This window comes from Pelophylax lessonae (genome assembly GCF_965119305.1).
Source record: "Pelophylax lessonae genome assembly, chromosome: 3".
In the NCBI taxonomy this organism is placed as follows: Eukaryota; Metazoa; Chordata; class Amphibia; order Anura; family Ranidae; genus Pelophylax; species Pelophylax lessonae.
Genome location: NC_138770.1, coordinates 337,072,184 through 337,083,074, shown reverse-complemented (window position 1 = coordinate 337,083,074; position 10,891 = coordinate 337,072,184).

Genomic DNA, 10,891 nt, shown 5'->3' with positions numbered 1-10,891 from the left:
AAAGCTCTGGTGGATGCACTGATTGTATCTGTGCGTGAGACCTTAAAAATAAAGGATGCAGCTAAAGCTGCAATGGAGGCATCGGTTCCCTTTGGTATTGACAAGCCATCCACAGCGGCAAAGGTGTTTCCTTTCCCCGCCTATTTTGACAGAATTGGAGCCAAAGAGTGGGAACGGCCAAAATGTCCCCCTGTAGTCCCCTAAGCGATTTGCTATGCGGTACACCTATGAGTAGTTTCTTCTAAAAATGTGGACTGTTCCACCGGTAGTGGACCCACCAGGCTCCAGATTGAACAAGGCAACCATGAGTCCGGTTGAGGAGTCCCCTAGCTTTTAAGGACCCGGCTGTCAGGAAGACGGAGGCTGTGGCCCACAATATGTACACTGTGGCTGGTTCGGTACCGAGGCCTGTATTTACCATTGCATTGGTGTTGCAAACTCTGACCAAGTGGGCTAAGCTTTTACACCATGTCCTGGAGGGGGTCCAGGGGCTGCAGTTTATCTGTGATGCCTCTTTGGATGTTCCTCCCCTAGTCGCTAGGCTCTCTGTTTCAGCAGTGGTGCTTCGGCATATTTTTTGGCTCAAATGCTGGTCTTCGGATCAGACTTCTAAAAAGATCTTGACTGATCTTCCCTTTCAGGGAGATCGCCTATTTGGAGCTACCCTGGATGACATCATGAAGGGTCCCAAAGTGGGGAAGAGTACTTTTCTTCCACAGGCTAGTAAGGGCAAGAACCCTCGTCGTATACATGGGCCATCCTTATCCGCTCATAAGAAGTTAGTCCCTGCGACTGATAAGGGATCAAAGCCTTTCAGGGCCTCCTCTGGAGGATCCAAGCGAATTTGGTCTGGCAATATGAGAGCGGGCTGCTCCAGACCCGCAGACAAGGCTCCTTCAACATAAAGGTGCGCCCTCACCCATATCGAAAGTCCTCGCTGGTTTCCAGACCCGTGGACTTTCCTGGTACAAGACAAGTGGGTCCACAAAGTCATACGGTCCGGCTACAGGATCGAGTTTCACTCTTACCCCCCGCCAAGTTTCTTTCCTTCCAACTTACGCCTGTCCCCAGACCGCTTACAGGGTCTGTTTGGGGCGGTGCAAGACCTGTTACTTCAAGGGGTGATTGTCTCAGCTCCGACATTGGAATATTTTCAAGGTTTTTACTCAAACCTGTTTACAGTTCCCAGGAAGGATGGCAAGGTGTTTCCAATCCTGGCCCTCAAAGCACTGAAATGCTTTGTGCTGGTGCAGAAGTTCAGAATGGAGTCCATTCGAACAGTGGTGGCATCCCTGCGTCGGGGGGATTTCCTCGCCTCTATCGAAATCAAGGATGCCTACCTTCACATTCCAATTAGTGCCAGTCACCAGCGTTTTCTCCGCTTTGCTGTAGGAGAGGAGCATTATCAGTTTGTTGCGTTACCCTTTGGTCTCGCCTCTGCTCCTCGGGTCTTCATAAAAGTGTTAGCCCCGGTGCTAGGCTTGCTACGCAAACAGGGGATCGTGGTACTGGGCTACTTGGACAATCTCCTTCTGTGAGATGAGTCTCCCTCTGCTCTGGTGGACAACCTGGAGATCGCAATACGAACTCTGCGGGAGATCGCAATACGAACTCTGCGGGAGTTCGGCTGGATTCGGAACTTTCAGAAGTCTGCTCTGGTTCAGTCCACGAAGCTGAACTATCTGGGCCTGACTCTGGACAAACCCCAGAACTTGCAGGCTGCGATTAGTCCCTGCTGATCCAGATGGTCGTCCCTCCGGACTTGCATGCGGGTGCTGGGCCTGATGGTGTCTGCCTTCGAGGCAGTTACGTTTGCACAGTTCCATACGAGATTCTGATCAAATGAGACAAGACTCCCCACTCTCTGGAATATCAGATCCGGCTAAGTTGGGGAACAAGGGAGTCCTTGATATGGTGGCTTCATTCTCGGGCATTTCGGCTGGGAAAGTCCTTCCTCCCCTTGTATTGGACAGTGGTCACCCCGGATGCCAGCCTGTCCAGCTGGGGTGGCATCCTCAACAAAAATTCTGCTCAGGGGATCTGAAAACTGGAAGAGTCCAGACTACCGATCAATGTCTTGGAACTCTGAGCAATAAGACTGTGCCTGGAACATTGGACAGATCATCTTCAGGGATGTCCAGTGCGTATTCATTCGGACAATGCAACGACCGTGGCTTATGTCAATCACCAGGGGGGAACAAGAAGTGGCGGCTTTGGAGGTGGGCAGAACGGTTCGTTCCAGTCTTCTCCACTGTACACATTCCTGGGGTAGAAAATTGGCAGGCGGATTATCTCAGTTGACAGGCGTTGGACCACGGGGAGTGGTCCCTTCATCCGGAGGTGTTTCATTAGTTGTGTCTCTGGTGGGGCACTCCTGAGGTGGATCTGTTGGGGTCTCGGCTCAAAAGAAAGGTGCAGAGGTTTGTGGCTCGGTCTAGGGACCCTTTAGCGGACGCCACAGACGCACTGGTGGCCCTGTGGGGTCAGTATCGGCTGATTTACGCCTTCCCTCCTCTCAAGCTTCTGCCAAGACTTCTACACAGGATTGAGGCAGAAGGGATTCCGGTCATCTTAGTGGCTCCAGACTGGCCTTGCCGGGCTTGGTACGCCGATCTGGTGCAGCTGGTAACCGACGTTCCTTGAAAGCTTCCTCTCAGGGAGGATCTGCTGTCCCAAAGACCGATCTTCAATCCTGCTTTACAGTCTCTGGCTTTGATGGCTTGGCTGAAGGATAGGGTTTTATCTGAGTCGGGGATTCCTACCCTTTTGAAAGCTAGGAAATCTACTTCTAGGAAGATCTACCATCATGCGTAGAAGACGTACAATGCGTGGTGTGAGTCTCTTGGGGTTCCTTCTCGCTCCTTCTCGGTGGCTCGGATCTCAACCTTCCTTCAACGGGGAGTTGAACAGAAATTGACCTTGAGTCAGGGGCGTACCAAGGGGGGGGGGGGGGGGGGGCGGGGGGGCGGTCCGCCCCGGGTGCCACATGTTGAGGGGGGTCCCGTGCCAGACAGGCTGGTGCCGCCGCCGTGTACTGGCATGAGTAGGTCACAGGCAGCTTCATTCTGGGACAATGCAACCAGTGACGTCACTGACAGAAGACGACTGATACCGAGGCCCCGGCATTCACAGCGCGCTCCTCCGTGCCAGTAACTAGCTCCGACTCCACGCTCCACCCACTTCCTCCTCTTCTCCGGTGCAGAGGCATGCTCTCGGGGAGAGAGTGCTGAAGAAGCAGGTAAGTCAGTGGGTTAGGGTTTTAATAACTTTCATGCCTCTCCGCTGCCTCAACAGGAGAGGAGATCAGAACACCTGCTGTCTGCTAATGGGGAGGACAGAGCAAGAGGGCTTACCTCCTGTCTGCTGGGGGGGTGTAAGGACAGAGCATGGGGGCTACCTCCTGTCTGCTGGGGGGGGTGTAAGGACAGAGCATGGGGGCTACCTCCTGTCTGCTGGGGGGGGTGTAAGGACAGAGCATGGGGGCTACCTCCTGTCTGCTGGGGGGGGGGGGGTGTAAGGACAGAGCATGGGGGCTACCTCCTGTCTGCTGGAGGGGGGGGTGTAAGGACAGAGCATGGGGGCTACCTCCTGTCTGCTGGGGGGGGGGAGTAAGGACAGAGCATGGGGGCTACCTTCTGTCTGCTGGGGGGAGGTGTAAGGACAGAGCATGGGGGCTACCTCCTGTCTGCTGGGGGGGGCAGAGCATGGGGCTGCCTCCTGTCTGCTGGGGGGGAGGACAGAGCATGGGGCTACCTCCTGTCTGCGGGGGGACAGAGCATGGGGGCTACCTCCTGTCTGCGGGGGGACAGAGCATGGGGGCTACCTCCTGTCTGCGGGGGGACAGAGCATGGGGGCTACCTCCTGTCTGCTGGGGGGCAGAGCATGGGGGCTACCCCCCCCAGCAGACAGGAGGTAGCCCCCATGCTATGTCCTCCCCCCCCCAGCAGACAGGAGGTAGCCCCCCATTCTCTGTCCTCCCCCCCCAGCAGACAGGAGGTAGCCACCCATGCTCTGTCCTCCCCCCCAGCAGACAGGAGGTAGCCCCCCATGCTCTGTCCCCCCCAATGCAGACAGGAGGTAGCCCCTATGCTCTGTCCACCCCCCCCCAGCAGACAGGAGGTAGCCCCCATGCTATGTCCCCCCCCAGCAGACAGGAGGTAGCCCCCCATGCTCTGTCCCCTCCAGCAGACAGGAGGTAGGCCCCCCATGCTTCTGTCCCCCCCAGCAGACAGGAGGTAGCCCCCCATGCTCTGTCCTCCCCCCCACAGACAGGAGGTAGCCCCCCATGCTCTGCCCCCCCAATGCAGACAGGAGGTAGCCCCTATGCTCTGCCCCCCCCAGCAGACAGGAGGTAGCCCCCATGCTCTGCCCCCCCCAGCAGACAGGAGGTAGCCCCCCATGCTCTGTCCCCCCAGCAGACAGGAGGTAGCCCCCCATGCTTCCCCCCCCAGCAGACAGGAGGTAGCCCCCCATGCTCTGTCCCCCCCTCAGCAGACAGGAGGTAGCCCCTCCGTGCTTCTGCCCCCCTCCCAGCAGACAGGAGCTAGGCCCTCTGTGCTTCTGTCCCCCCCCCCCAGCAGACAGGAGGTAGCCCCCCATGCTCTGTCCCCCCCTCAGCAGACAGGAGGTAGCCCCTCCGTGCTTCTGCCCCCCTCCCAGCAGACAGGAGCTAGGCCCTCTGTGCTTCTGTCCCCCCCCCCCAGCAGACAGGAGGTAGGGGCTACCTCCTGTCTGCTAGGGGGGGGGGGGACAGAAGCATGGAGGGCCTACCTCCTGTCTGCTGGGGGGGGGGGACAGAAGCATGGAGGGGCTACCTCCTGTCTGCTGGGGGGCAGAAGCATGGAGGGGCTGCCTCCGGTCTGCTAAGGGGGAGGACAGAAGTATAGAGGGCCTATTGCAAAGGGGAGGTATTAATTGATTTGCGGAAAAGTTATAGCGTTTACAAACTATGGTATAGAATTGTGGATTTTTTATTTTTTTTTATTGTTTTTAAAAGCATTATTATTTTTCAAGTTGATGTAAAGTTTACAAAGTTGCGCAATAAATATTCTTAAAAATATTACAAATTTTTGTGGGTGTTTTTACATTTTAAAGTTGGGGGGGTGCCAGAAATCCAATCCGCCCCGGGTGCCAAATGCTCTAGGTACGCCCCTGCCTTGAGTACCACCAAGGGCCAGGTGTCGGCTTTGGTGGTCTTCTTCCAACAACCACACGCTCCCTGGTGTGTACCTTTCTTCAGGGTGTCCGAAATTTTGTTAATCCAGTGCGGGCTCTGTTGCCACCTTGGGATCTTAATTTGGTGCTTTTTGCTCTGCGGAAGCCTCCTTTCGAAAATATTCAGGAGATTCCCCTGCTTACATTGTCTCAGAAGGTGGGCTTTTTAGTGGCTATCACTTCTGCACACGGGGTGTCGAAACTGGCGGCGTTATCCTGTCGTTCACCCTACCTGGTGATTCACAGGGATAAGGTGGTTCTTTGCCCCAGTCTGTCGTTCCTTCCAAAGGTTGTTTCTGATTTTCATTTGAATGAAGACATTATGTTGCCTTCCCTGTGTCCCAGGTCTAAACATCCAAAAGAAATTGCCTTGCATGCCTTGGATGTGGTCCGGGCATTTAGGGTGTACCTGGCAGCTACGGAGTCTTTCATGAAGTCAGACTCTATTTTTACTCACGGATCGACCTCGAAAAGGGTTGTCCGCTTCCTCCGTTACCATTTACAGATGGATCAGACAGACGGTGGTTCAGGCCTATTCCATCAGGGGTCAGGTTCCTCCTTTCCCTGTCAAGGCACACTCTACTCAGGCACTCAGTATCTCCTGGGCCTTCCGTCATCAGGCATCAGTGACGCAGGTTTGCAAGTCGGCCACCTGGTCGCCGGTGCACACTTTTGCAAAGTTTTATAAAGTGGATGTGTTGGCATCTGCGGATGCTTCCTTTGGCTGCAAGGTTTTGCACGCTGCTGTTTAAGAGGACCTGATGCTCTTTGAGGGTGTATTGTTTTTTTCAGGTGGGCTCTGGTTGTTTGGTTGAGCTCCTGTTCCCTGGTTGGCTAATGTTTAGCCTTGGGAATTTTTTGGTTGTTCCAACCCCTCATGTTTAACACTGCTTTGGGACGTCCCAATGGTTAGGAATACCAGGAGCTGGGTCTGTCAATGAACGAAATAGAAAATGGTATTTTTGACTTGCCGTAAAATCCATTTCTCTCTGTTATTCTCCTGACACTGTTTGTTGTATCCTACACAACTGTAGTGTCCGATTGTCCGCTGCAATATTGCAGCCCCTCTATAAGTTGTTGATCGCCACCATTACTAGTAAAAAAAAAAAAAAAAACAAGTTAAAAAAAAAATATATATATATATACTGTATATATATATATATATATATATATATATATATATATATATATATATCCAATAGGTTGTAGATGCTATAACTTTTGCACAAACCAATCAATATACGCCTATTGAAATTTTTTTTTTACCAAAAATATGTAGCAGAATACATATTGACCTAAAGTGACGAAGAAATTTGATTTCTTCAGTTTTTTTTTTTTTTTTATTGGATATGTTTTATAGCAGAAAGTAAAAAAATATTTCCAAAATTGTCTGCCTTTTTTTTCATAGCACAAAAAATAAAAGGTGATTAAGTACTACCAAAACAAAATTTGTGGGAAAAAAAGGACATAAATTTTATTTGGGTGCAGCGTCACACGACTATTGTCAGTTACAATAATGCAGTGCCATATCGCACAAAATGGCCTGGTCATTAGGGTAGGTAAATCTTTTGGATTGCAAGTGGTTAATTAACACAGCGGTAGTAAGCCTCTGGTGGTGCGCTTTCACGTCTGATACCTGGAGATGCAGGATCACGTTTATATACGTGATCCTGCGCAGAGCGGCCACCCTGTAGCAGTAAATCTGCTAATGGGTGTTTGGCAAGCAGTTAAAAAAAAAAAATCAGACTTTAGTAACACTTTAAGCCTGTATAATCATGCTGCAATTTCTGAGCAATTCAGCAGACATATTGCATCTGTAAAAAAAATAAATAAATAGCTTCTTTATTCAGAGATTGACTGAAGGAAAAAAAGACACAGCTGTTAAGGCTTTATGGACAGGCTGCAATTTCATAGGAATTGAGTGGCTATATCGCCCCTGGAAATAAAAAAGTTATCCTTTCTTGGATAGGCCACAATTTCTAAGTTAAAGAGCAAGAGCATTATATTTTGGTGGAAAAAAAGACAGCATTTTGTTAGAAGACAGAAGACTGAAAAGTGTTACAGATTTGCACACAGATGTTAACACTGTATGGACAGGCTGGAATTTCTAAATGTGACTGATTGGGCATTTTGCATCTTCCTAGAATTGGCCGGCAGCTTAGAGAGCAAAGGCTGGAGAGACCCACTGGCCAAGCCTGTCCTGTGTGGATGTTGCCCAAACTGCTATCTTCAGGCAGTCTGGCACCTTCAGCCTCACCTGCATCCGATGAACCTGAACCTATGAAGGTGGGTCTCCTGTGTCCCTCTCTTACGCCAGTAGAACGCCAACATCGATGACAGAACAACTTGTGTCCCTACTGTGGAGAAACAGGCCACTACGTGTGGAATTGCCCAGCAAAACTACATTAGTGCTTGTCCATCTCTTCTACAAGCAAACCACCTGCTCTGTCTGCATCAGCTCAAGTAGCTCTTCCCATTTTCTTCTTGCTTTCAGGAAGGATCTTGCCGGTATATGCCATAACTGATTTAGGGTCCTGCAGCTGCTTCATAGACCTAAAGTACCTTATTCCCCCTGCAATCCAATGCCCAAGAACTTTCTGTTTATGATGCTGACGGATCTAGTATTAAGTCCGGGACTGTAACACAGGAAAACATTCCTCTACCAGTCACTTCTAGGGATGGGCTGAACACCCCCTTGTTCAGCTCGCAGCAAAACTCCCAAACAGGGGAAATGTTCTTAACCGAACTACAAACCCCATTGAAGTTTATAGGAGCCGAACAGGAAGTGCTCATTTTGAAGGCTTATATGGAAGTATTTGGCCATAAAAGGGGTATGGCGGTCTGGGTACTGCCCTGGTGGATATGTATCAATAAAAAATAAAACATGATCTTTTTTTCAGGAGCAGTGATTTTATTTATTATTAAAGTGATTGTAAAGTCTAATTTTTTTTGTTTTTTTTTTGTAAATAATGTAAATAACAAACATGGTTTACTTTCCCACTCTGTACAGTTAGTTTTGCACAGAGCAGCCTTTATCCTCCTATTCTCGGGTCCCTCGTTGCTGCTCCTGGCCCCTCCCCCCTATCGAGTGCCTCCACAGCAAGCAGCTTGCTATGGGGGCCCCTGAGCCCAGCTGCAGCTCCGTGTGTCTATTCAGACATGGGGCTGCCCTGCCCCCTCTCTCTCCTGATTGGCTGACAAACGTAAGGGGAAGGGGGTCCACCCACGATCATTCACTGTAATAGATATCTGGCATGATCACCGGTTGCCTGCAGCCACCCAACAAAAAAGGGGCGAAAGAGGGCAAGCAAACACAATCTGACCCGTGTTTACCATGACAGCCCCTGGCACTGCAGGACAAAAGATTATTCTGAAACAAAAAAATACAGAATGGCTCCCCAAAGCCAGAGCAAATAGGCCAAGAGACATGGCTCAAGAGCCTCCATGGTGGCTACCAGATAAAACCTTGGCCTAGCCGTGGAAAGGGATGACCAGCCGAATCCCAAAAAGTAACAGCCAGGGTAAGAAAAATTAGAGCCCAGGGGTGTTGCAGGCAGACATTATTAAGGATAACAAAACCATGGCATACATAGAACAGGTGGCAAAGCACAATTATCAAAGATAGAGCCCTTAGGCCAGGGGTATCTTCAAAAAAATAGTTATGAAAGCAGGCCAAACATAATGATTTCACTTAGAAGAAAAGATTGCTGAGTCAGTCTTCAGAAGTAGCTGGTGTGGATCTGCTGACCTCTCCACCAGAGGCTTAAGAGCAGGGGGGGCGGATCTGTTTTGGTCTTGGCAGGGACAAAGAAAAGGCCACTGGGCACAAGAGAAAGTCAAACCAATTGGGAACTTCTACAGGAGGTTTATCCAAGAGACTGAAAAGAGATGGTAACTGGTTAGGGGAGGGCAGATAAGACTTAGTCATCTGTTTTTTGCATGATAAGGTAGAAAGGATGGCCCCAGTGATAGGTTGCATCTGCTGCACGATTGACCTGCTGCAGAGGAATGGAGCATGGCCCGGGTTTGCCTGGAAACATTTGGATACACAGGAACAAGGGTCCCGTGAAAGTCAATGGAACCTCTAGCCCAAGCATGGCATAGGATCTTCTCCTTAACAGTAAAAATAGACCCTACAGAGAACATCAAATGGTGGAGCAGCCGAGCTAGGAGCCACCTGAGATGGTGAAGGAGCATAAGGCCTCTGCACCCGATGGACATGGTCCAATTCCACCTCAGCGGTGGGAGGTTTCCTCAAAAGTTGATTGAGAATTGCCGCCAGCACTGTGGTGCACAGGTCTGAACCTGTTGTGGTCTCAGAAATCCCTCTCAGGCACAAGTCGTTCAGTCGGTTACGGTTTCGCTATTGTATAGCCCACAGCTGAACGTCAATTAGATAATGACAGAGGGCCTGTTGATCAGCCTCAAGGGCAGTGAGCCGGGTGTCTGTGGAAGTGCAGGTTGTCTCAAGGTCCATCACTAGCTCCTCGACAGTGTTCACTTGCTTGTGGAGGTCATGCAGCTCTCTTGAGCAGTGTTTCTCAACCTTTTTTCAGCTAAGGCATCCTTTAATATTATAGACAATTTCAAGGTACCCTTTATATTTATGAACAGTCTTGAGGCACCCCATTCTAAAATGTAAAAAACTATTCTAATAGCTTTACATAATGCAGCAACATCCATACGTTAGAGGTGATTTATTATTCTAAAGCAAATACACCTTTGCACACTGGTACTGACTAGTATTCCAGTGTTTCTCATCTTCCTCAAATTCTCTCCATCAGTCAGCTAACATCACCCCAGCACTGAGGGAGAGAGGCACAGGAGGGTCAAGCAAGGATGCTGTGGAGGCAACAGACATCCTCCTTATTAATTGATCTTGTCATTGGTTGTTAGGATGCCAGTGTCTAGAAAGTCGTAATGGTGCATAATGAAAAATCTGTGGCTTTATGTAAATAAAAGTCATCCACCTGCTGGCTTGTATACAATTTTTGTTATCATTTTTTAGGCTTTTTTCCAAGGCACTCCTGAAGAACCTCAAGGCACCCAGGTTGAAAAAGGCTGCTCTAGAGTGCATTGACAATAGAAGTGGCCATAACTTGCAGGTCTTGTTTAGTGGGGAAATCCGCCACAATCTCCCTAATGGCTCCCTCAGAACAACTAGCCAGCCCCAGTGTTGGGTCAGAGCCGGTCGACTCAGGGGAGCACTGGAGAAAGGATTGAGGAAACCGGCTGAGACTGAGCTGCTGTGGCATCCACAGGAGCAGGTGCAGACCTCTGTGTTAGTTTCTTAGTAGAAGCTGTACTAGTGAAGCTTGTGCGTGGTGGTACCATCTTAGAGGAGGCCGCGGGAGAAGGAACCAGGTGCTGGCGAAGGAAATGATGTGTAATTACTGGACCACCCGACTCCCCAGGGGTCTGTGGCAGTCTCCCAATCTGTACTGGCTGGACAGCTATCTTCTATATCAAAAAGGCAGGTAACTCACAAAAGGAAGTAGGAGCTCTGTGGATGCTCACTTCCAGGCAGTACTCAGGCAGAGTCTCAGGCACGTGGCTAGGCCCCAGGCTTCAGGCCTACCCAGCAGCAGACATAGTGGCACACCCCACCCCAGACGGGGGTCTGGGTGGCAAGAGAACGATCATTGTGTTTTGGGTTTGGTGCCTCAAACCAAGGTTG